This window comes from Lithobates pipiens, unplaced genomic scaffold, assembly GCF_037356315.1.
Source record: "Lithobates pipiens isolate NorthernLeopardFrog02 unplaced genomic scaffold, aLitPip1_a1.2 Scaffold_8, whole genome shotgun sequence".
NCBI lineage: Eukaryota > Metazoa > Chordata > Amphibia > Anura > Ranidae > Lithobates > Lithobates pipiens.
Genome location: NW_027507903.1, coordinates 83,611,679 through 83,632,000, shown reverse-complemented (window position 1 = coordinate 83,632,000; position 20,322 = coordinate 83,611,679).

Sequence of the window (20,322 nt, the reverse complement as noted above, 5' to 3'; positions counted from 1 at the left end):
GAATCTTCTCTGCACAAGCAAAGAAGTTGATCCTCTTCAAAATGTAGGACCCTTCTAGATCTATACTTTTGTTATGTTTGGAATTGAGAAGTTGGGGTGTGGATTTGCTGTGTCAATGTGTGTGGATTTGGGGAGAGTTGGTGCAGGATTTTGGGTTTGCTGTGTGTGTGTGTATTTGGGGAGAAGGTGAGGAAGGGTGGGTTTGCTGTGTGTCTGATTTTGTGCCATAAGCCTCAAAGTCTTCCTCCTGTCTGATAGCACATTCATGAGCTATAAAAGAAAAGGAGGACAGGGAAGTATTGTGTACCCCTACTCTGCTTAGGGGTGAAGCCAGCACTTCATTAATATTGTGCGCATCACTGGCCAACTGAATTTGGCGGCTGACCAATGACTCGGACATTAATATCTGAACTATCTGGACCATCAGATGTGCACACACAAGCAAAAAAAAGTTGATCCTCTTCGAAAGGTAGGACCTTTCCAGATCTGTACTTGTGTTATGTTTGGAATTGAAAAGTTGAGGTGTGGATTTACCTTGTCAATGTGTGTGGATTTGGGGAGGGAAGGTTGGGTTTTCTGTTTGTGTGGATTTGGAGGGAAGTTGAGGAAGGGTGGGTTTGCTGTGTGTCTGACTTTGGGCTATAGGCCACAAAGTATTTCTCCTGTCTGATAGCACATTCTTGCACTATAAAAGAAAATGGAGGGCAGGGAAGTGTTGTGTACCCCTACCCTGCGGAAGGGTGAAGCCAGCACTTCATTAAAATTGTGCGTATCACTGGCCAGCTTAATGTGGAGGCTGAGCAACCAATGGCTCAGATATTAAGATTTAAATTATGGGAGCCATCAGATGTGCACACATGAGCAAAAAGACAGAATATGAGAAAAGGGTTGCACAGAACCCTTCATCAGAGCATGGAGGAGAAATTGAGATTTTCCCTCCGAAAATCTAGAAGAATCTTCTCTGCACAAGCAAGGAAGACGTTGATCCTCTTCGAAGGGTAGGACATTTCCAGATCTATATTTGGGTTGTGTTTGGATTTGAGAGGGTGGGGTGTGTATTTGCCTTGTCAATGTGTGTGGATTTCGGAGGGGAGGTGAGGGAGGTTGGGTTTGATGTGTGTGTGGATTTGGGAGGGAGGGGAGAAAGGGTGGTTTTGCTGTGTGTCTGACTTTGGGCTATAGGCCACAAAGTATTTCTCCTGTATGATAGTGCATGATAGCCGCACTTCATTAAAATTGTGCATGTCAATGGCCAGCTGAAGGTGGCGGCTGAGCGACCAATGGCTCAGACATTAAGCTTTGAATTATCGGGGCCATCAGATGTGCACACACACGAGAAAAAGACAGAACATGAGAAAAGTGTTGCACAGACCCCTTCATCAGAATTGGAGGAGAAGTTGAGATTTTCCCTCAGAAGATCTAGAAGAATCTTATCTGCAAAAGCAAGGAAGAAGTTGATCCTCTTCGAAAGGTAGGACCTTTCTGTCCGTACTAGAATCCCTTTAGGACCCAGCACAACTCACCTGACACAGCCTGTGTCTGGGAAACAACAGTGATTGGCCAGCTCACGTTTAAATCACCTGTATCAGCATTCAGTCAGTGCTCGTGTTAGAGTTCACTCGTGTTTGATCCAGCTGATATTTGCTCTGTGACTTTCGTGTTTGACCCGGCTTGTTTGACCCTCCTTACTTCTGATTCTGTACCGTTTGGATTCTGATCTACCTGTGTATGACCCAGCTTGCCTAGACTACGCTTTGCCTGATTCTACTAGTACCCTCATCTGCAGCAGTGAACCACAAGGTCCAGCAATCATCTATCCTCATCTACAGCAGTGAACTACAAGGTCCAGCAATCATCTATCCTCATCTACAGCAGTGAATTACAAGGTCCAGCAATCATCTACCTTCGTCTGCAGCGGTGTACTACAAGTCCCAGCTGACCTGCTCTGCTTAGACCTGCTCATGGTATGTGCTTTGAACTCTTTGTATAATCAGCACACCTGAACTGTTACTTGTTATCTGCACCTAGCCTGACATTTTCAAGATCTATACTTGGGTTGTGTTTGGATTTGAGAAGGTGGGGTGTGGATTTGCTGTGTAATGATTTGGGGAGGAGAAGTGAGGGAGGTTGGGTTTGCTTTGTGTGTGGATTCGGTGGGAAGCCGAGGAAGGGTGGGTTTGCTGTGTGTCTGACTTTGGGCTATAGGCCACAAAGTATTTCTCCTGTCTGATAGCGCATTTTTGCGCTATAAAAGAAAATGCAGGACAGGGAAGTGTTGTGTACCCCTTCTCTGCGGAGGGGTGAAGGCAGCACTTCTTTAAAATTGTGCATATCATTGGCCAGATGAAGGTGGCGGCTGAGCGACCAATGGCTCAGACATTAAGCTTTGGATTATTGGGGCCATCAGATGTGAACACACGAAAAAAAGACAGAACGTGAGAAAAGTGTTGCACAGACCCCTTCCTTAGAACATGGAGGAGAAGTTGAGACTTTCCCTCAGAAGAGCTAGAAGAATCTTCCCTGCACAAGCAAGGAAGAAATTGATCCTCTTCAAAAGGTAAGACCTTTCCAGATCTATACATAGGTTGTGTTTGGATTTGAGAAGGTGTGGTGTGGATTTGCTGTGTCAATGTGTGATTATTTGGGGAGGAGAGGTGAGGGAGGTTGGGTTTGCTTTGTGTGTGGATTTGGGGGGAAGGTGCGGAAGGGAGGGTTTGCTGTGTGTCTGACTTTGGGCTATAGGCCACAAAGTATTTCTCCTGTCTGATAGCACATTTTTGCGCTATAAAAGAAAATGGAGGGCAGGGAAGTGTTGTGTACCCCTACCCTGCGGAAGGGTGAAGCCAGCACTTCATTAAAATTGTGCGTATCACTGGCCAGCTTAATGTGGAGGCTGAGCAACCAATGGCTCAGATATTAAGATTTGAATTATCGAAGACATCAGATGTGCACACATGAGCAAAAAGACAGAATATGAGAAAAGGGTTGCACAGAACCCTTCATCAGAGCATGGAGGAGATGTTGAAATTTTCCCTCAGAAGAGCTTGAAGAATCTTCTCTGCACAAGCAAGGAAGATGTTGGTCCTCTTCGAAGGGTAGGACATTTCCAGATCTATATTTGGGTTGCGTTTGGATTTGAGAAGGTGGGGTGTGGATTTTCCTTGTCAATGTGTGTGGATTTCGGAGGGGAGGTGAGGGAGGTTGGGTTTGATGTTTGTGTGGATTTGGGGGGGAGGGGAGAAATGGTGGTTTTGCTGTGTGTCTGACTTTGGGCCATAGGCCACAAAGTGTTTCTCCTGTCTGATAGCACTTTTTTGCACTATAAAAGAAAATGGAGGACAGGGAAGTGTTGTGTACCCCTAATCTGCAGAGGGGTGAAGCCAACACTTCTTTAATATTGTGCGTATCACTGGCCAGCTAAATGTGGCTGCTGAGCGACCAATGGCTCAGACATTATGATTTGAATTATCGGAGCCATCAGATGTGCACACACAAGCAAAAATACCAAATATGAGAAAAGTGTTGCACAGACCCCTTCATGAGAGCTGGAGGAGAAGTTGAGGTTTTCCCTCAGAAGAGCTAGAAGAATCTTATCTGCACGAGCAAGGAAGAAGTTGATCCATTTCAAAGGTAGGACCTTTCAAGATCTATACTTGGGTTGTGTTTGGATTTGAGAAGGGGGGTGTGGATTTGCTGTGTCAATGTTTGTGGATTTGGAGAGGGGATGTGAGGGAAGTTGGGTTTGATGTGTGTATGGATTTGGAGGGAAGAGGAGAAATGGTAGTTTTGCTGTGTGTCTGACTTTGGGCTATAGGCCACAAAGTATTTCTCCGATCTGATAGCGCATTTTTGCGCTATAAAAGAAAATGGAGGACAGGGAAGTGTTGTGTACCCGTATTCTGCGGAAGGGTGAAGCCAGCACTTCTTTAAAATTGTGTGCATCACTGGCCAGCTAAATGTGGCGGCTGAGCGACCAATAGCTCAGATATTAAGATTTGAATTATCAGAGCCATCAGATGTGCACACATGAGCAAAAGACAGAATATGAGAAAAGTGTTGCCCAGACCCCTTCTCCAGAGCATGGAGGGGAAGTTGAGATTTTCCCTCAGAAGAGCTAGAAGAATCTGTTCTGTAGAAGCAAGGAAGAAGTTGATTCTCCTCGAAAGGTTGGACCTTTCCAAATCTAGGCTTGGGTTGTTTTTTGGATTTGAGAAGATGGGGTGTGGATTTGCTGTGTCAATGTGTGTGGATTTCGGAGGGGAGGTGAGGGAGCTTGGGTTTGCTGTGTTTGTGTATTTTGGGGGAAGGTGAGGAAGGGTGTATTTGCAGTGTTTCTGTCTTTGGGCTATAAGCCCCAAAGTATTTTTCCTGTCTGACAGCGCATTTTTGCACTATAAAAGAAAAAGGAGCACAGGGAAGTGTTGTGTACCCCTATTCTGCGGACGGGTGAAGCCAGCACTTCTTTAAAACTGTGTGTATCACTGGCCACCTAAATGTGGCCGCTGAGCGACCAATGGCTCAGACATTAAGCTTTGGATTATAAGGGCCATCATATGTGCACACACAAGCTAAAAGACAGAATATGAGAAAATTGTAGCCTTTCTTCAGAGCATGGAGGAGAAGTTGAGATTTTCCCTCAGAAGAGCTTGAAGAATCTTTTCTGCAGAAGCAAGGAAGAAGTTGATCCTCTTTGAAAGGTAGGACCGTTCCAAATCTGTACTCGGTTTGTGTTTGGATTTGAGAAGGTGGGGTGTGTATTTGCTGTGTCAATGTGTGTGGATTTCGGAGGGGAGGTGAGGGAGGTTGGGTTTGATGTGTGTGTGGATTTGGGGGGGGGGGGGGGGAAGGGGAGAAAGGGTGGTTTTACTGAGTGTCTGACTTTGGGCTATAGGCCACAAAGTATTTCTCCTGTATGATCGCGCATTTTTGCGCTATAAAAGAAAAATGGAGGACAGGGAAGTGTTGTGTACCCCTATACTGCGGAGGGGTGAAGCCAGCACTTAATTATAATTGTGCATATCACTGGCCAGCTAAATGTGGCAGCTGAGCTACCAATGGCTCAGACATTAAGATTTGAATTATCAGAGCCATCAGATATGCACACACAAGCAAAAGACCGAATATGAGAAAAGGGTTGCACAGAACCCTTCATCAGAGCATGGAGGAGAAGTTGAGATTTTCCCTCAGATGAGCTAGAAAAATCTTCTCTGCACAAGCAAGGAAGAAGTTGATCCTCTTCTAAAGGTAGGACCTTTCCAGATCTATACTTGGGTTGCGTTTGGATTTGAGAAGGTGGGGTGTGGATTTGCTATTTCAATGTGTGTGGATTTTGGAAGGGGAGGTGAGGGAGGTTGGGGTTGCTGTGTGGGTTGTGGATTTGTGGGGAAGGTGAGGAATGGTGGGTTTGCTGTGTCTTTGACTATGGGCTATAGGCCACAAAGAATTTCTCCTGTCTGATAGCAGATTTTCCCTCAGAAGAGCTAGCCACAAATTATTTCTCCTGTCCGATAGAGCATTTTTGCTCTATTAAAGAAAATGGAGGACAGCGAAGTGTTGTGTACCCCTACTCTGTGGAGGGGTGAAGGCAGCACTTCATTAAAACTGTGCGTATCATTTGCCAGCTGAATGTGGCGGCTGAGCGACCAATTGGCTCAGATATTAAGGTTTGAATTATCGGAGCCATCAGATGTGCACACACTAGCAAAAAGACAGAATATGAGAAAAGTGTTGCACAGACCCCTTCATCAGAGCATGGAGGAGAAGTTGAGATTTTCCCTCAGAAGAGCTAGAAAAATCTTCGCTGCACAAGCAAGGAAGAAGTTGATTCTCTTCAAAAGGTAGGACCTTGCTTGAGCTATACTTGGGGTGCGTTTGAAATTGAGAAGGTGGAGTGTGGATTTGCTGTGTCAATGTGTGTGGATTTTGGGAGGGGAGGTGAGGGAGGTTGGGTTTGCTGTGTGTTTCAGGGCTGGCTTAGTCCTTCCTTCTCTGGGTTGGCTGCTCAGCTGTCGGCTAATTGCCAGCTCTCATTTCTCTCCACAGTTACCAGCTGTTCCTGATCATGCTTGTCTGTCCTGCCTACTTAAAGCTGTCCAGCTCACTTCACCTCTGCCTTCGCATTGGTCACATCACAAGAAACCATCTCCTGCGGTTCTGTTTAAAAACTGGCTTGCTGACATCTCTTCTGGCTCCTTATCCTGCTTGCTGTTGCTTTACTTGGATCCCTGATTTCTGGCCTGGCTGATTACCCGATCTGGTTATTGAACCCTGGCCTGGCTGACTACTCGATCCGGTTACTGTACTCTGGCTAAGCTTTGACTACGCTTTTTCTATTTACCTTTTTATTTTTTATTTTAACCACTTGCTTACTGGGCACTTAAACCCCCCTCCTGCCCAGACCAAATTTCAACTTTCAGCCCTGATGCACTTTGAATGACAATTGCGCAGCCATATAACACTGTACCCAAATTAAATTTTTATCATTTTTTTCCTACAAATAGAGCTTTCTTTTGGTGGTATTTAATTAAAGCTGGGAGTTTTATTTTTTGCTAAACAAACAAAAAAAGATGCAAAATAAAATAAAAATAAAAAAATCATGTTTCATAGTTTGTTATAAAGTTTGGCAAACAGGTCATTTTTCTCCTTCATTGAAATGCGCTGATGAGGCGGCACTGGTGGGCACTGATAGGCTGCACTGGTGGGCACTGATAGGCACAGTTAAGGCAACATAATAGGCACAGATAAGGTGGCACCGATAGGCACAGATAAGGCAGTACTGATGGGCACAGATAAGGCGGCACTGATAGGCAAAGATGGGCATAGATAAGATGGCACTGATGGGTGGCACAGATGGGTGGCACTAAGGGGCACTGATAGGTACCACTGATAGATGGGACTGATGGGCACTGATAGGTGGCACTGATAGGTGGCTCTGATAGGTGGCACTGATGGGCACTGATGGGCACTGGTAGATGACACTGATGGGCATGGATATGTGGCACTGGGGTGAAGCATTGTTGTTGAGGCAGATTGTGGGCACTGATAGGTGGCACTGTGGGCACTGATAGGTGGCACTGTGGGTACTGATGGGTGGCACTGTGGGCACTGATGGGTGGCACTGATGGGGGGCACTTTTTTAATATGTAGGTGGCATTGGCAGGGGGCAGGTGGGCACTGATGAGCTTGCCGTGAATGGGACTGAAGTCCCTCTCACGGCTGCCAGTGATTGGCTTTTTTTTTATTACCGGCTCTGTTGTGTCACATGATCAGCTGTCATTGGCTGACAGCTGATCACGTGGTAAGGGGTCGGGATCGACCCCTTGCTCCGATCCGTGATCAGGCGAGTCTCATAGACTCGCTGATCACAGAGTGCGCCGCGCGCGCCCCTCAGGGGGCGCGCAGGCCGCTCGTGCACGGGACGACGTCAATAGACGTCGTCCCGGCAAAGCAAGTGGTTAAATTGTATGTTTTAGTGAAAGATTTCAAAATGACATAGAAAAGTGCAACATCAAACAGTTGTCAGTGTCATCGATGTAAAAAACAAAAACAAAAAAAAGCAAAGAAAGCAAAGGCCGGAGCCAGACAAAATCAGGTCACAATTTCACCAGTTGCACAAATTTACACTGTAACGTTGGTGGGGATCAGGGAGATGTAGCAGCAAAAAGGGGGGGGGGGGCAAGTGTATTAACATATCACATCATAAGAATAGTCACCCATTGGAGCTGGGATACATGGGGTCCCAGAAGCGCCTATACCAGACAGAAGCACCTAGGGGGGGTCCCACGCAGGGGGGGGAGAAAGGTAAGGGAGCACCAAGGGATCCATATGAGGAATGTAGGCAGGGTCAGGGGATGTACTCCAGCCACACATCTATTCAAGAGTGCACTGCTGGAGGGGGCTTGAGGGAACCCTGGGTTAAGATTTAAATGGTCCCATAGGTCCCAAACCCTGGAAAACCTAGGCAGAGTGTCATGGATAGTAGCTGTAAGGTGCTCCATTCTGCGGAGACATCGCAGAGGTATGGCTCGCTTCGCCGCCAAAATAAGGAAACCTGCTAGTTTCCGGGCATTTGTGGAGATATCAGGAAAGGATAAACCTAAAAGGAAGTGGATCGGGGTCAGAGGGAGGTTAGTGTTGAAAAGGATTTGTAAATATGTATGAATAGAGGACCAGAAAGGTTGAATGATGGGACATTCCCAAAAGATGTGAAAAGGGGAGCCAATATTATCCTGGCATCTCCAGCACGGGGGGGGGGGGGACACCAGGATCGTATTTATGCAGGACCTCCAGGGTTCTGTACCAAAACATTAAAATCTTATGTATTGTCTTCCTCTGCTCCATGCAACGTGAAGATTTGGAAGCAACTTCCCATATTTTCTGCCATTGGGGAATGGGAATGGTCTGCTTAATGATCTGGGACCACTTGTGCATATAGGAGTGACTCATGGTGGGGAGAGAAGGAATGACATGCAGGTATTTGTAAATTTCGGAGATGAGGTGAGTTTGGTATGGGCCTTGGGCACATAGGAGTTCAAAAGGGGTAGGTTTGTCCAGGGTAAGGGTAGGAGTTTTGGAGCTAAAATAGTGTCTAAATTGGAGATAGGAGTAGAATAGGCCTTTGGGAACCTGGAATTTCCGTTGGATGTCCTCAAAAGATAGGAGTGTATGAGTGATTGGGTGCACCGTGTTACGGAGTTGGAAGATTACGGCTTGCGTCCAGGGGAGCATTCGAGTGTAGGACAAACTATCTGGGATATCAGGGTTAAACAACACACTTAATAGTGGTGGACATGGGGAAGACAGGGAGAAACGCTGGGAACATTTCTTCCATATGGAAAGAGAGAAGAGCATAGGCTGTAGGCAAAGATTTCTAAGCTGGTTTATGGAAGTGTCTAGATTTGCCCAGACCATCGAGCAGGGGTGGACCAGGGTAGTAATACTCATTTCAATGTCTGACCAAACGCTGGACGCCATCCTGTGCAACCAAACAATGATCGGTTTCAGATGTGTAGCAGAGTAGTATTTAAGGAGATCAGGGGCATCCGATCCATCCCTGGCTCTAGGAGTGAACATAACCGAACTGGCTATCTTATGGGCTTTATAGTGCCATATAAAATTAAGAAATTACCTTTGGGTCGCTTTAAGTTGGGACATGGGAACAGGGATCGGCAAAGTTTCAAACAAGTAGAGAAGTCTTGGCATGACAGACATCTTCAAGACATTGATGCAACCCAAGAGAGAAATGGGGTAAAGGTCCCATTGTCGCAAGAGTCGGTCAATGTCCCGGAAGAGTGGAGGAAAATTGGCCTGGTAAAGGCTTGAATAGGAGGGCGTTAGATAAATCCCTAAGTATTTAAGGGAGTCTGTGCACCAGTGATAAGAGTAGTTTTGCGGTAGGGTAAGAAGATCTGAGGGCGGAATAAGGATAGGGAGGGCTTCCGTTTTGCTAGTGTTGATCTTATATCCGGATAGGGAGCTGAATTGCTGCAGTAGGGCATGCAGGTTGGGAAGGGAAGTGTGGGGTCTGGTCAGGGACAGCAAAATGTCATCTGCATATAGGGATAGCTTGTATTCACTTTGACGTAAAGTCACTCCCCGGATATCAGGGTGATTGCGGATGGCACAGCCAGGGGTTCCAGACAAAGAATGAAAAGTAGGGGAGACAATGGGCAGCCCTGCCTAGTACCATTACTTAAAGAGAAGGAAGGCGATAGGTAGGAGGATAATTGGACCTGTGAAGAGGGTCGGGAATACAGAGCATGCAAAGCAGCAACAAAGGGACCTTCAAAGCCAAAGCTGGAGAGCATGGCAAACATAAAGGGCCAGCTAAGCCTGTCAAACACTTTTTGAGCGTTGAGGCTCAATATCAGAGCTGGGCAGTTTGTTTTATTTAGTAAATCGATTAAATCTATGGTGCGCCTTGTATTATCACCTGCATGTCTGGCCAACACAAAACCTACTTGGTCATTATGAATAAGCTGGGGTATTAAATGGGATAATCTGTTAGCCAGAATCTTTGTAAACATTTTGTAGTCGGAATTGAGCAGTGCAGTGGGCCTGTAGTTTACCTTTTTATTTTTATTTAATAAACAGGTGTGATTTAATTGTACTTCTGTCTCTGACTCTGGTTTCTGACAGTGTGTGGATTTGGGGGGGGGGGGGGGGGAGGGTGAGGGAGGTGTGAAGAATCTAGAAGAGTCTTCTCTGCACAAGCAAGGAAGAAGTTGATCCTCTTCAAAAGGTAGGACCTTTCCAGATCTATACTTGGGTTGTGTTTGGATTTGAGAAGGTGGGGTGTGGATATGCTGTGTCAGTGTGTGGATTTAGGGAGGGGAGGTGAAGGAGGTTGGGTTTACTGTGTGTGTGGATTTGGGGGGAAGGGTGGGTTTGCTTTGTGTCTGACTTTGGGCTATAGGCCACAAAGTATTTTTCCTGTCTGATAGCACATTGTTGCGCTATAAAAGAAAATGGAGGACAAGGAAGTGTTGTGTACCCCTACTCTGCAGAGGAGTGAAGCCAGCACTTCATTAAAATTGTGTGTATCACTGGCCAGCTGAATGTGGCGGCTGAGCGACCAATGGCTCAGACATTAAGCTTTGGATTATCGGGGGCATCAAATGTGCACACACAAGAAAAAGACAGAAAATGAGAAAAGTGTTACACAGACCCCTTCATCAGAGCATGAAGGAGAAGTTGAGATTTTTCCTCAGAAGAGCTAGAAGAATCTTCTCTGCACAAGCAAGGAAGTTGATCTTCTTCAAAAGGTAGGACCTTTCCAGATCTATACTTGGGTTGTGTCTGGATTCGAGAAGGTGGGGTGTGGATATGCTGTGTCAATGTGTGTGGATTTGGGAAGAGTAGGTGAGGGAGGTTGGGTTTGCTGTGCATGTGGAATTGTGCTATCAACCCTTCCCACTGCTCCTAGCAGCTTCAGTTTTTATTTTGCCTAGCAAGGAGAATGACCTAGGAAACCCTGCGGGCCTCTCGGTCCATACTTTTGCTGCAGGTTTGCTGCTTTTTGCGCAAGATGAAAGATCCTGAGATCTTCTATCAACTGCCGGCTGGGTGAGGGCAGGCCACGACATGCCTCAGCTCCAGAGGTGGTCGGTGAGCTTCAATGCTCCGGGTATACATATGACCGGGCTACTGATATCTGGATCACAGTATACCGAGGCCTGCAGCCACCCTGTAACTGCGCAGGAATGGGTCTGTGATGGAATGTCTCCCAGCTCTTCAGTACTGTTAAGTACGGCTCTCCCTGCTTCAGTGGGGTGGGCAGCTGGGCATTCCCTGGAGGGTCGATTCAGGGGCCACCTCACCTCCCTATCTTCTCTCCCAAGTCCCTATCACCCCTCCTTCCCCCCACTGAGGGGGGTGGCTGCATGTGCTGCAGGCGGTGTGTGTGTGTCGCTGTTTCTCACCTGTGGGGGTCTGTGCAGCTGGCGTTGGTTCTGGTCCAGGTCTGGGGGTCCCAAAACATGTTTATGGAGTTTGTTCTGACTGTCAGCAGGCAGCACGTTTTTATTTTTTGCTCTGTCACCGCATAGCGCCATTCCGGCGGTCATCTTGGATTTGGGAAAGCTATAAATTCCCCTGGTGAGCTTCAGCAGCCATTTTGCTTAGGATTCCTATTCATTACATTGGCGGCCATTTTCTTAAAGCCTGAGAGCTTTTTTCACTGCTGGCCTCTTGTGGCAGCATTACATGTGCTTCTAGCTGCTTCCTGTATCCACTGTGTGTGTGCAGAACGCTGGGTGGCTCTTGCTGAACGCTGAAGCTGCTCTGCAGATCGTTGCACCGCTGGTGGGAGTTGCTGCTGCTGACACAGTTTTCTCCTCTCTGCAACAGGGAACCTCCTAGGGACTACAGGCAATGCTGTGACTATCAAAGAATGCCCCAGGGTGGTGAGTCTAGCACTAAGTAACCCCCCCCCATGTGGCAGCAGCAGGAGGGTGGGACCTTCACTGTCCTAAGTCCCCTTGCAGGTGACAGACAGGCTAGGTCAGCATGGCTTCAGAAACTGGTGTTTCTTCCCCCGAAATCCAGGCTATAGCAACCGGGTCACCTGCAGTTAGCGCGGTGCACATGGACACCCTGACGGCGGTCCTTGACTCCTATGTTGCTAAGAGAGGCGGCACGTAGCAGGAAAGGTGCACATAAGAGACCCCTGCCCCCCCCCCGTCCTCTGGGGAGAGCTCTGATGCAGGCTCGGGCCCTGCTGCGGCTGGAGGCCCCTGCTCTGACCTATCAGATGTGGCTGACCAGGACCGTTCGGACAGTGAGGATGATTCCCCGTCCAGGTCCGGGCATGACAAGGTGCTTGTTGGAGCACTTATCACAGCTGTGTGTGATACCCTGAAGATTCAGGAGCCAGCGTATTCCTCTGCTGATGTACCGGTCCCTTTTGGGTCCCGCAAGCCAGCACGTTCACCTAAGGTGTTCCCGTATTTGACTTATTTTGACAAATTCATCTACAGAGAATGGGGTCACCCGCAACGGACCTTTTCGGTCCCCAAAAATTGGCAGTGCATTATCCCTTTGAGGAAAGCCTTCTCAAAAAGTGGTTGGCTCATCCGATCGTGGACCCCCCAGTATCTAGGTTAAATAAAGTAACCACAATCCCGGTTGAGGGGACTCCTGCATTCAAAGATCCCATGGACAGGAAGGGCAGTGGCTCGTTCCTTGTTTGCAGTTGTGGGTTCAGCCGTGCGACCTGTACTGGCATCCACACTGGTGTCACAGACACTGACTTAGTGGGAAAAACTTTTGCACTGTGAATTGGGAGAGCAGAATGCCTCCCCTGTCTCAGAATTAGAGTAGGATGTGGCGATCATTTTGCAGTCCCTGCAAGCGTTTGGGTGGCTGTTGAACCTAAAGAAGCCAGTGGTGGTACCGACTCAGCGTCTGGAGTACCTGGGGTTACTATTGGACTCCAGGGAAGCAAGAGTTTTTCTCCCCTCAAACAAATTGCTGACTCTCAGATCTGCGGTCAAACTACTGATGAACCGCAAGTGGTCATCACTCCGCTTTTGCATGCGGGTGCTGGGACTCACGGTAGCCCCCTTCGAGGCAGTACCTTATGCCCAGTTCCACACCAGAGTCCTGCAGATGGAGATCTTGACAAAATGGGACAAATTTCCGTTGTCCCTGATCGGTAGATCCAGGTGAGCCAGCCAGTCAGGGACTCCCTGATCTGGTGGTTGAGGTTCCCGGTGATTCAGGCCGGAAAATCTTTCCTCCCTCTAAAATGGACGGTGGTCACTACGGACACCAGTCTGTATGGCTGGGGTAGAGTGATGGGGATTCAGTTGGCTCAGGGCCTCTGGTCGATGGAAGAATCCAGGTTGCCGATCAATCTGCTTGAATTGAGAGCGATCAGGCTGTGCCTCCACACGTGGTCGACATGTCTTCAAGGGCGTCCGACCAGGATACAGTCAGACAACTCCACGGCTGTGGTGTACATAAATCACCAAGGGGGGACAAGAAGCTCAGCTGCTGCTCGGGAGGTCGCTCACATACTTCAGTTGGCAGAGCGACACTGACGGCCATTTACATCCTGGGGGTGGAAAATTGGTAGGCGGACTATCTGAGTCGACAGATGCTGGAGCCAGGAGAATGGGCATTGCATCCGGAGATATTCAGGCTGATGTGCCTGAAATGGGGCACACCAGGTGTGGATCTATTGGCCTCCCGGCTCAATCGGAAAGTGCCGAGATTCATGTCCAGGACAAGAGATCCATGGGCAGACGCGTCAGACGCGCTGGTGGCTCCGTGGGATCAGTACCAGCTGATCTACGCCTTTCCTCCGCTGAAACTGTTGCAACGTCTGCTTCGCAGAGTGGAAGCCAAGGGGATTCCAGTAATCCTGATTGCCCCAGATTGGCCTCAGCGGGCCTGGTACGCAGACCTGGTGCGCCTGGTGGCAGACGCTCCCTGACGACTGCCGTTGAGAGAGGACCTCCTATCTCAAGGTCCAATCCTTCACCCTGAAAGCCAGGTATTGAGTAGCCAGGGTCTGTCCGAATCGGTGATTCCAACTATGCTGAGGGCGCAGAAATCTTCTTCCAGGAAGATATACCATTGTACTTGGAAGGCCTACATCTCCATGTGTGAGGAGAAAGAGTGGCATCCGCGCTCCTTCTCTATATCAAGGATCCTGCTGTTTCTTCAGCAAGGTGTAGACCAGAGGTTGGCGTTGAGCACCATCAAGGGGCAGATTTCAGCTCTGGCTGTCTTTTTCACCGACCCCTGGCATCTCACTCATTAGTGAGTACCTTTGTGCAGGGGGTGCGACATGTAGTCCCTCCGGTGCGTCCTCCGTTACCTCTGTGGGACTTGAACCTGGTGTTGTCGGCGCTTCAGAAGCCGCTGTTTGAAAATATCAGGGAGATTCCTCTGCTGACCCTTTTCACAGAAGGTGGTCTTTCTAGTGGCCATCACATCGGCCAGGAGGGTTTCGGAACTGGCAGCCTTGTCCTGCAAGTCGCCTTATCTGGTTTTACACAGGGATAAGGTGGTGTTGTGTCCGCAACCATCCTTTCTACTGAAGGTGGTTTCGGCCTTTCATATCAATGAGGACATTGTATTGCCATCATTGTGTCCTAAGCCGAAGCACCCCAAAGAGGTGGTCCTTCACACTCTAGATGTGGTTAGGGCTCTGAAGGTGTACTTGTCTGCCACGGCTCCCTTTCGGAAGTCACATTCACTGTTTGTTTCGGTGGCTGGTCCTAAGACGGGCATGCGGTCTCGTCGGCCACCATTTCCAGGATCAGACAGATTGTAGTCCAGGCCTATGCCTTGAAGGGGTAAGCGCCCCCCTTTCCAGTCACGGCCCACTCTACAAGAGCAATCGGAACGTCTTGGGCCTTCCGACACCAAGCGTCTGTCGCTCAGGTGTGTAAGGCAGCGACCTGGTCATCTGTCCATACGGTTACCAAGTTCTACAAGGTAGACATCAGTGCATCGGCTGATGCCTGTTTTGGCCGCAAAGTTTTGCAGGCGGCCGTGTAGTTGCAACTGAATTTTTTCCTGATTTTTCAATAAAAATGCAGTACTTTTTGGTTAATGCACTGTTGCATTACTTCCGCAATGTTGCGGTCTTGGGGATCACTCCTGTTGAGGATAGCCAGTTATATAGTGGTGTTTTTCCACACACTGCTGTTTTTTTGTGGGATTAGGTTCACTAGTTCCCACTTGCCATGGTGGATGAAGTTTTTATGCTGTTCTTCCCACATCTCGTTTGGCACTGCTTGGGGACGTCCTATTTAGTTACAGAGAAGAGCTGTGTCAGTCGGTGAATATAAGAGAAAATAGGATTTTTTGTACTCATCGTAAAATCCTTTTCTCTGTAATTCACTGCTCGACACAGCAGCCACCCCTCCTTTTTTCTACGTTATACTGCTTGTTGATGTACTGAAGCTGCTAGGAGCAGTGGGAAGGGTTGATAGCACGGGGCCCACACCCCCCCCGGGCATGATTAAAGTTCTGTGTATTGTGTTACAATTTTGCCTAGTTTCTCCTAATGGCAGGCTATACAACCCATTTAGTTACAGAGAGGAGCTGTGTCGATCGGTGAATTACAGAGAAAAGGATTTTACGGTGAGTACAAAAAATCCTATTTTCACAGATCCCTCCTTCCAGCTCTCTCCCAAATCCTCCCACCCCCACACACAAAGCTATCTCACCTGTCACAGATTGTCCCCCTCCCCCACAGCTCTCTGTCACCTCTTGCAGAATGCAGCCATCATGGCTCGGTTAGTTGTGCCCGGGCTTTATTTTCTACACAGTGACCTTCCTGCAGCTCTGTCTATTAGCAATGCAGCACAGAGCAGGGGAGGAGTTTCACACTTTGCTCCTCTCTGTGCTACACACAGTTGTAACAGGCTGCAGGTGGAGAAAAAAGCTGCCTCTCCATGCACCATATTTACAATCAATGTGGGTGATTGAGACCCGGGACATCTATTGGTAAACATCCAGCATCATGTGCCCTGGATGCAGTGCCGACACTACTACACAGGCGCTGGTGGAGGAAGTGAGTTCTTTACTTTTCTGTGTTACTGACAAGAGGGAGAGGACAGGGCTGCCAGAGGTGGCCGAAAGAAGGAAAGCCCTGGGAATGTACATGCCAAAGTGATGGAGAAAACTTCGGGGGCAGGCCTGTTCTGGTGACAGGCTGAGCATAGGAGGGGGCAGGGCCTGCTCTAGTGACAGGCTGAGAGTGCGCCCTAAACACAAAGGATGGAGGGGGCGTGGCTTGCACTGTGACAGGCTGAGAATAGGACGGAGGGGGCGTGGTCTCCACTGCTGACGTTAGGGCAGAACATTGGAGATCACCATGTACGGAAGTGCGTCATTCCCTCAAAGGCAACACGGGGAGGTGACCAGGGAGAGAAGCTCAGCGCATTGGATGGTCTGCTTACACAGAAACACGCCCACCGATAACAGTATTTACAGTGTCACTCTAGAGGTGAGTCACGGAAGGGGCGGGAATGTTACGAGGCCAAATCGGCCATTTTAGATATGGGATCGTAGGAGAGGTACACTATAAATGCAGACAACAATCATGTCATCGTGTTCTTCTATGGGCAACTAATATTACATGATGGGGAGGGGCTTCAAGGCTGTCAGGCCACGCCCATCCTGTGTTTCCATAGCAACGCGCTCGCCAGCTGGGAAGCGTTCTATCGGATTATCTGATGGGTAGTGGTAATCTGTTAGAACAGACCCCCCACGTTATCACATACATGCTCCATATCAGATGGTAATTACGTTACACATTATTCTTATATATTGTAATGTACATGCCAAAGTGAAGGGGAAAACTTTGAGGGGCGGGGCCTGCTCTGTGACAGGCTAAGCATAGGACGGAGGGGGCCTGCTCTCTGACAGGCTGAGCATATGATGGAGGGGGGCGTGGTCTGCTCTGGTGACGTTAGGGCAGTGTGTGGGGGATCACCGTGTACGAAAGTGCGTCATTTCCTCAGGGGCACAACGGGGAGGTGGCCAGCGAGAGGAGCTCATCGCATTGGATAGTCTGCTTACACGGAAACACGCCCACTGATAACAGTGTTTACAGCGTCACTCTAGGGGTGAGTCACGGAAGGGGCGGGAACGTTACCGAGGCCAAATCAGCCATTTTATATATGGGATCGTAGGCGGTCTCAGTGAATGTCAGGTACCCTGGACAACAATCATATCATCGTGCTCTTCTATGGAAAACTGGGGGCTTGGCTTCAAGGCTGTCAGGCCACGCCCACCGTGTGTTTCCATAGTAACGTGTCCGCAGCTGGGAAGCGTTCTTTTGGATTATCTGATGTGTGGTGGTCATCTGATAGAACGGACCCCCATGTTATCACATTCTCCATATCAGACAGAGATTACATGACAAACTATTCTTATATATTTTACATCCAATGGGGAACGAAAAAACTGAGGGGGCGGGGCCTGCTCTGGTGAGAGGTTGAGCCACGCGCCCGCACATGCTGAACACTTAGAACTGAGAGGGCGAAGCCTGCTCTGACCACTGTCACTCAGAGCCGCAGTTAGAAGCTGGTCACCAAGCGGAGCCCATCCTTTGGCTTTTAAGTTTGCACGAAAATAATCCACGCCCATCCCTAATGTTTGTATAGCAACGTGTCCAGTGCAGAGACAGCAATAGGGGGGGATTGCTGAGGCCAAGTCGGCCATCATAAATAGGGGTAAATATAATAAATGAGCTTGTTACATTAAAGGAACCTTATTTGGTAGCTGGCCAGTAGGGATGAGCTCAAGCGTGTTCACATGGACCACGTGCAGAGCCCGCCAGGAAGTCGGCGCAGTGCTGCACTAATCCCTACTGACCAGCCAGAGGAGCGGCATAATTCAACTACTGTAGATGGAAATTTTGGTTTGCCAATGTATTATGATTTCAATATGGTATGGAAAATGTGTATATAAAATGTGCATTGTACAAATCTTTAAATACAGTAATGTTACTTTTGTATGTCATTTTATCGTGTAAATAAAGTTTTATCTTTTTTTCAAAAACCAGCTACTCTGCCTGTGTTTTGTCAGATTAAGCGACCCGTCAGAATGTGGAACAGAAGTGATTTTTATCGCCGCCATCTTGCTACAACCCGCACTCGTCCACAGTAAGAATCGACTGAGAAGCGGACATCTTTTTACACCCACCGCAGTTTTGCACTTTACACATTTTTTTCTTTTTAACCGGAAACTGAGTTTATATAGTGAAATATAGTACTTAGAACTCTGTGTGAATGTTTACTTGATGAATTTTAAAAGCAGCGGTGTTCTGTCAGATTAGCAAACCTGTGAGATCAGCAGGCTTGCCGCAGCTTTTAAAATTCAACATCTAAGCAGTAAGAGGGAGTTCAAAGTACTGTATTTCACTATATAAACTCAGTTTCCTGTTAAAAAAAAACTTGTATATCGCAAAACTCCGGTGGGTGTAACGAGATGTCCGCTTGTCCCCTTCTCACTGTATCCTTACTGCGGACGAGTGCGGGGTGGAGCAAGATGGCAGTGACGAAACGTCACTTCAGTTACACATTCTTATGGGTCACCTAATCTGATGAAACACCTGCAAGGAATTAAATCATGCTTGCTAGAAATGTGTTTATACAGGAAATGCATCCGGTGTTGTGTAAAAATAGCCAATTCATTGAGATCTCCAATCACGTCTCTTCCGGTTACTGTAAACCATCAGTAATTGGAGACTGTGACGAGTTGCTGTTTTCACACAACACCGGGAAGCGCGTACACTCCGGTACACAAACCGTTTACTGTTTTGAGAGAACAGCAGGTAAGGCAACCATTTTGTTGGTTAGTATCGGCCGGACTAACAATGTCCGGTCATAATATCGTGTATCAGAGTTTATATGGTTGCGGGTGTTGTATCAAAACAGCAGCTCTTCAAAATCTCCAATTATTGATGGTTTACAGTAACTGGAAGTGATGTGATTGAAGATCTCAATGAACTGGCTGTTTTGATGGAACACCGGACAAAGGAGAGCGGAGACGGTTGCTAGGTGACTCAGAGGAGGGGGAGTTCCTTTGCCAAGGCTGTGGCGCCAGGGGCGTACCTAGAGCATTTGGCACCTGGGGCGGATCCTATATCTGGCACCCCCCACCTTAAACTGTAAAAACACCCCACTGTGTCCCCTGCATACCTCTGCATCCTTCAATATTTTTTTGTCACTACTGTGTACCACCCCTCTCCACAACTGCACCTCTAGACCCCTTTACATTACACAGCACCCTGCACCTCTGGACCCCTTTACATTACACAGGACCTTGCACCTAAGGACCTCTTTATATTACACAGCCCCTGCACCTCCGGACCCCTTTACATTACACAGCATCCTGCACCTCTGGACCCCTTTACGCAGGACCTTGCACCTAAGGACCTCTTTACATTACACAGTACCCTGCAGCTCTGCACCCCTTTACATTACACAGCCCCTCACAACTCTGGACCCCCTGCATGTTAAACAGACCCCCTACAGTGCAGACCCCCCTCCCTACCGTACAGACCCCCCATCTACAGTGTAGACCCCCCTCACAGTACAGACCCCCTACAGTACAGAATCCTCCCCTACAGTGCAGACCCTCCTACAGTACAGACTCCTCCACCCTACAGCGCAGACCCTCCAACAGTACAGAATCCTCCCCTACAGTGCAGACCCTCCTACAGTACAGACCCCTCCACCCTACAGCGCAGACTCCCCTACAGTACAGACTTCTCCCCCCTACAGTGAAAAACCCCCCTACAGTACAGAATCCACCCCTACAATAAGAGCTCCCCTACAGTACAGACCCCCCTACAGTACAGAATCCTGCCCTACAGTACAGACCCCCCTACAGTGCAGAATCCTCCCCTACAGTACAGAACCCCCCTACAGTGCAGACCCCCCTACAGTACAGAATGCACCCCTACAGTACAGACCCCCCTACAGTACAGAATGCACCCCTACAGTACAGACCCCTCCCCCCTACAGTGCATACCCCCTACACTGCAGACCCCCCTACAGTGCTGAATCCTCTCCTACAGTACAGACCCCTCCCCCTACAGTGCAGACCCCCCTATAGTGCAGGACCCCTCCTACAGTGCAGACCCCCCTACAGTGCAGGACCCCCCTACAGTGCAGGATCCCCCTACAGTGCAGACCCCCCTACAGTAAAGAACCCCCCTACAGTGCACAAACCCCCCTAATAATACAGCCCCCCCTACAGACCCATACCTTGGAACACACACGGAGAGCCCAAGGCAATGGCATTGCAGGGGGGAGGTGCGAGCAGCACCTGAGCGACATCTGTTGGCTCAGT